General features: G+C 37.7%; 1 long non-coding RNA gene across 1 annotated transcript in view; it reads left to right on the top strand.

The window, feature by feature from the left end:
• The window catches only part of LOC111925096 (uncharacterized), a 40,247-nt gene that overhangs the window by 654 nt on the left and 32,660 nt on the right, over positions 1-6,933 (top strand). The gene's annotated exons all lie outside the window — the stretch shown is intronic.

Here is a 6,933-nt window from a genome sequence, read left to right as displayed (position 1 = left end):
AGCAGCTCTGGTTTCAGGTTAAGCACAATTTAGTCACCACCAAACATTTCAAGATAACTTCAGTTATCTTGATTGTGGCTTTAATGCCACAATCTATCATAGGGGATCAAGCTTAAATCCATAATACTTAACCCAAGCCATCACCATATGAAGTATCATTCAGAGTATGATCAGTTTAGCAAAGATTGTCATTCTTTGCAGCCTTGTCCTTTTCTGTTGATTGCATTGACTATGGCTGTGTGGCTGAAAGCTCAGCTGTCCTGATTTTCTGGGTTTTTTTACACTTCTCTGCTTCCATTAGCTGCTTCTCCACAGAGAAACAACTTAGCCTAACACAGCACTAGCTTTTGTTTTATATCCATTTTCCACTGTGGAAAGCAAATAAGAATTTTCTATCAAAGAGGATGAACATTGCACACTACGTTTCATCATCTTTAAAATGGGCCACAATTCCTGACTGTCTCAGTCTCTTGCATTGCATTGTTCCGTGGGAAGAGGAATAGAGGGAAGATTGATCTTGCAAGGCTCCAAATGCAAGAGTGTTTGTAGAAAAGGAGCAGTTGCTTATTATGACTTTCCTGATCTGTCAGAGAAGAGCACATGGTCAGAACAAGGGAAGTCTAGCCAGGCAATATGGAGTGAAAGAATACATTAACACACTTACCACACACAATGTCACATAAATCACGTGGAGTACCATTCTCTCTTGCTGAACTGTAGCCAAGTGCAGTGAGTTTAGCTTTCTAGTCCTTAACACTGTTTGCATGTCTAAGAGCCTGTTAAGAGCTGAAATGTGAGGTTGGCCTCTTTTCTATACAGATCTCTACTGAGGGCAGAAACAGCCATACTTTCACCCAGTGCTGGGCAGAGGGTTTCAAACAAGGCACACTTAAATGCTGAGCTCTCATTTACACATCATGTCCTATTTTCTAGATTTGTTTCTTCCTACACGATAATTTATGCAGGTTGAAACAATTTTATTTTTTTTTTCTGGTTATGGAAACTCAGCACCAAGACTCTGCAAACACGGTTTCTTTCTGACCATAGAAGGAAGTAAGAGCCAGTGCAGTTAAGAAAGTAAAAAAGGTTCCTTTGCTAGTGCTTGGCAGTAAATTTGCCTTCTGATTACGGCTCCAGTCAAAATCTTTCATTCACAACTACAATAATTTTCTATTTTGGATTCTCCTTCCTTATTTTTTTTTCCCCCTAAACAAGTCAGACCTCCTGCTCATTCTAGCTTTGAGCAGAGAAAAGAATGGCTGAAGCTTCCTTTTTCCTAACATCTCTTCAATTGCTTTATACCCTCTCTTGTAAAACACCCCTGTGGTACATCAACAGACATTTCCCATCTTATGGAGGAAAGCACCCTTAAAAATTAAAATCAGAAAACTACAAGTGTCAATGAGCCATGAGATCTCAAAAATATATCAGCCATGTTCATGGATGTAACAACTGAAACACAATGCCCTAGAGTGTCTGCTTGTTCTAAGAATCTTAACCTTCCCTCTGCTGTGGTTAAAACTTATGAAGCCACCATCTGCCACATACAGTTTGTTTCTGACTTCTCTAAGTGGAAATTTGGAAAAAAAATCACCTGGAATTAAGTTCTTTCTTATGTTCAGTGAAAACATAAAAGACAAAGAAAAGCAATAGAACTATGAGTAAGACAAGATTAAAATTACTTTAGTGACCTTTTTCTTGAGGGTGAAGGAGAGTTGAGCAGAAAAGAAGCTCTGGCAATTCATTTTCACATGCACCTTGCCCTTATTTATACATAACCTGAATTTCTGGGGAGCTACAGAAATGTGCTGTTAAGAACACAGAGGTAGGCTCAGAATAAAATGCATGGGGCACCACTGAGATTGGTGCAGTCTCTGCTTCCTGATGTTCTGTATCTCCAACCTGCACCAGTGCAATTCCTATTTTCATTCCCAAAGCATCATCCTACTCTTTTTACACATGAATTATGATGGGGTGAGTTATTATTACACAAATGACTGAGGTTTCCAGGAATATGTCTTAAAAAATCATAGTAACTGTATTATGGTACATGCATAATACCATGCTATTTAGTGACAGACCATAATCCTCATTCCAAATCATTATGGTCTATCATGTCAATCGAGCTTTAAAGCCTTGGGAATGAAGAGACCACAGTGGTTTCCCTGGAGCCAGTCTGTAGTACTGCAAAATACAGCTGTTACACGAAGAAAACTTCAGCCCAGATATTCACAATTGCTGAGATTGTTTCAGAAAGAAATCACCAAAAAATATATAGTAAGCATCCTTGTGAAAGAATAACTGCATGTTTTCATATAAACACACCAGTGCAATAGCCTACCTCATGGAATAATGGGATTCACACTCAGAAAATCCAAGGATATTTGCTGAAATTTTTCTTGCATAGGTATCAAAATTATACTTGAATGCAGTTTCCCTTGCAAGACAAAAATCTGGGGCCAAATTTTGATGTTTGGCAGTATTTCATGGCACAGCTTTATAAAGTGTTGTAAGTGCTTGCCTATCCTAAGGGATGAGGATAGTCTTAATTTTGCAAGGCAAAACTGCCCAGCATGCAATCATTGTAAAAGTGAGTTTGGCAATTATACTTTAAAAACAGAAATGTGGTGATGAAATCTGGTGATTGATCACTCTACCCAGATGTTTGGATCAGTAAAATCAAGTCCTAAAGTTCATTTATCTTTCTCATGGAACTCACAACAACAATTCTCCATTGCTACAATACAGCAAAGATTAACATACAAGTTTTTAGCTTGAGCACAGCTGAACATATATGTGTTAATATGTGCATCCCTGAAACTTAAATTTACTTTGACCATTGATCCATCAAGTGACAGAACATGCAGAATTTAAGACTTATTTTTCTATAGGAAAATCATAATTGTTACACTTTAACTGCTTATTAAACAAAAGTTACATACCACTGCATCCTAGCACTTCAAGATTCCTTCTATTTCCTAACAAGTTGTCCATACTCCTGGTGACTACAGTCCTTGTGATTGTGCCAGAAGCATGTTTTGCAGTGAGGCACCCTGGCTAGGCTTTGTTTTGCAAAGAAATTTATTTCCTCATTTTACAGCCTTATGCATCAATTTCCACTTTACAAGCAGGGTGGAGACCCCCAAGAAGATGAGATGAGCATTTCAGGAGGCTCTCCTAATGAGCAGTGTTTGCAAATAAACGAAGCACCCTGGAGCTCAGCGGTTTGCTCTGCAGACACACGAGTGCACACACGTGTGCTCACAGCTCCTCCTTCCAAGGCTTTCTTTGTTCTCCATCATTTCTCAGGGAGTGCAGTATATCAGTTCCTACCCAGGCTTTCCACCCACTAAATCATGAGAAGTTGCTTTCCCTTGACCTTCAAGAACCTCACAAACAGTGACTCCTTCCTCTATTTTTTTATTAGGTTTAGTGGGTTTTTTACTGTTCACAACCAAAAACAAGTAATGAAAAGGAAATCAAAGAAAGGCAACATCCACCATTGAAAAACACAGCTTTTACTGTCATTACAAACCAACACAAAACCTGTCAGTATGCTCATATTCAGTGTGTTAGTTTAGGCCTGTTTCCCTAAACTTGTCTTTTCCATAGCTATGTATTTTGCTTAGAAAAATGGCAGTAAGTTCCCAAGTTTCCCAAAGTAAATCCCCACACACAGCTGCTGGTTTCTTCCCCCAGGGGCTGTGAAACTTGGGCATCACAGGCTCATCATAGCCCCATCTCCCTGAAGATATGTGGAGCTTTTCTCTAGCCAAGCATCACAGAAATGCTGGATTCTGAGTTAATGCTTGTCTGACAGCAGACTGGACCATGAATAAGGGTCTATAATATCCAAGAGGAAGAAAATACTGCTCATTTGTCACAGTGCCATCACTTCAGGGTTCCTAAGGAAGCCAGCAAGCACCAGGCTTAAAACAAACCAAAAAAAGCAACTTCTACCTTGAGCACAAGCATGGTGTGGGATTCCTACCAAAGAATACTGTGGAGTCTAAAAGCACTAACTGGATCCTCAAAAATAACACTTCAAACTTCCTGAATCTATCCCTGAAAAATCCACCCATTCTTGGATGGGAGAATCTCCAAACTCCTGCCCATGAGAAGTGGGGAGGATAAACTGCAGAAATAATCACATAAAAAAATAGACAAGAACTTACTTTCTCTAGCACAGCAGCTGCTTCTGTCATCAGTGGTGGTGGGAGATACATGTTCCAATTTTAATCCTTTAATTACCAGCAAAATCATGAAACTTTAAAATCAAGTTAGGGCTGGTAAGTAGAGGCACAGTTTCAGTTATTTAGCTTTTAAGTCCTTTAGTAGAATGTATTCTACTTCAGTTCTCAAATCCCTAAAAAAAACCCCCACATAATAGCAATCTTCAACAGAACAATTTATCAACAACAGTTTAAGAGGTTTATTTATGTATGCATATGCTTCCTTTGCAAAGATTTTAGAACCAAAATGTTCTTTTTCTTAGTATTAGCCAATACTTTACTAAGTTTATTTCACTAATAACTTGTAGATATCTCTGATTAAAAAAACAGCATCAAACAAAACAAAAAGTCTGTGAAAATTTTCATCACAAATCTTTTTTCTTTTGTGATTATATTTCTTGGTCCAATAAAAGTTTTTACACTGGCTAACTGAGCATAATTCCTGTCTTCATTTTCATACTTTGGTTTTCTACTTGTCATGTGATTCCCATTTTCTGAAATATGATTAATGAGTGAAAAGTATTGCTTTCATACTACATCATACATCATTTTAACCACAAAAATATGAAAATATCGCTGACCAAGGTCTCAGACAGACTCTACAGCTAATCAGACTCTCCCTGCCCTGGAGGTGGGCCCAAACCAAAATCTCAGGTTCAGACAATATGAGACTTTTGTAAATTTGCAATGCAGAGTTAAATACCAGCATTTAAACTCACTTCTAATTATAACAGCCTGGACTTATAATGCAAATGTACTGTATATCCTGAATCTACATTGTGTGAGTCAATGGCAAAAGTCCCACTGACTCCCACAAGATCCAACATCATCTTCAGAATTAAATCAACAAAAATAGTTACACATTTGTGCTTATTTTCGTTTAAGCGAAAACCTAAAAATCCTTTCTATGTATCCTTGCAAAGTAAAAGATTTTTAATATATAATTAATCCTATAGTTCTTAATCCCACAATAGTAGCAATGTTAAAAACCTGCAGCTTCCTTTTACAGCAATAGCATTTTCCTTCTACATTTCAATTTCTGTATGAGGCTTGTTTCACTTCTGAGCTCTAGAAGATGCCTTGGCATTTGCTATCACAAACAAGTCCCATAAGAAGCTGGACAGGTAGGAACATTCTCAAAGCTATGCAGTCATCCCCACTCTAATTTGGTTAGTCTGCTGTAGCTACATGTAGGGAAAGTAGAAAGTCTTCTGAGCTCAGGGCAAGCCTCAGATACACTTAGTTTTAACTCTCAGTGCCCACATTTACTTCAATCCATATCCCAATATCTGGGCCATGAGTCCATCATACCACTGAATTCCCATTCTCTTTCCTGCCTTCTCAGTCTTTACACTATCCCCCAAATAAGTAGACTTCACCCATCCTTTTAAGAAGCCCACAGTGTATATGGAAAATATACATCATTTTCCAGTATTGCAATTTCTCAGCACACAAGACAAGAAATGTAAATCTTGAAGCCTTAAAGGATTAAAACTGTTTTGACAGTTACTGTAAATACAAAGGAATTCCACAAAATTTATAACCACAGTGCAATTTAACAAGCCTTCTGTTAAGATCATGTTCCCCCCTTTCAGTTCACACTGTGTGATCCTTTTAAGAGGGATAACTCAGTTGCAAAAATCATGTAGGGAAGTTAAGATTGTTCTCAAAGCAAGTGAGAGCATGGCATTAATAACTGTCTGTAATGCATCTTCAGTGTCTCCTAAATGCAGATGTGCCTTCTCAGACTTCCAAAGGTATGGGCTTTGTAAAGTGACTAAACTGAGTGGGAAGAAGAGGTCTAGAATCATGAGCACTGACTTCATAGACGACTGCTGGAAACCGGGTTGTAGGGTTTGTAAAATATCAATGGAAAGTTTTTGTACTTGAGGTTTGAAAGTCTTCATGAAATTCCATTAGCTTTGCTAATAATTATCACATCCTGGATGTTGAGGTTACAGAGAATATATTTGACCTAAAAGTCCTATGTGTGAATTCTGTAAGAAACTGCAAAAGAGAAAGTCGTGCCCTCAACCAGCACATGGGAACTAAGTTGAATTGAGCAGAAAATAACAATATAGTATATCAGAGCTTTACAGCCTAGAGTGGGGAAATACCCTCCTCCAACTGTAAAGGTGGAACATCTCCTGATGCCGTGGTTTAAAATTCGGCTCCTGTAAACCCACCAAGTGTCCAGTGTTACACCAATAACCATGTTGGAAGAGGTCAAAACCAAAGACATGTGAGAGAAGAATGAGACTTAGTGTTGAAACCAAATTAGTGGCTGATTTTCCATGGGGAAAATCCATTTTGGCATGTGCTATTGTAATAGGCAGTCATGTCAACAGCAAATTTATGGCAAATTTTAAAGACATCTAACATACTTGCCAAGTATTGAAGCACAGGGGTTTGCAGCTAAACTCAAGATATAATTATTTTGGCAAAAACAATTGGAAAAATTTCTCAGTAATTCTAACAGTTTTTTTCAGCATTTTCTGATTAGCCTTTTTTAACCCTTTACAGTTGAATATTGTTCTAATTCCAACAATAGCCTAAATTTTTTTCACAGGTATTTGAAGAAGGGAAAAACCAGGAGGTTTTCTTACATAATCCATATTTGTCATATTCCATATATATTAAAAAAAAAATCTAAAAAGATATGGGCACAGTAATGAGATTAAAAGAAAATACAGTAAAGATT

Source organism: Cyanistes caeruleus, chromosome 1 (genome assembly GCF_971803275.1).
Source record: "Cyanistes caeruleus chromosome 1, bCyaCae1.hap1.1, whole genome shotgun sequence".
NCBI lineage: Eukaryota > Metazoa > Chordata > Aves > Passeriformes > Paridae > Cyanistes > Cyanistes caeruleus.
Note: the sequence above shows the minus strand (reverse complement) of the source record. Positions and strands in the feature narration are given on the sequence as shown.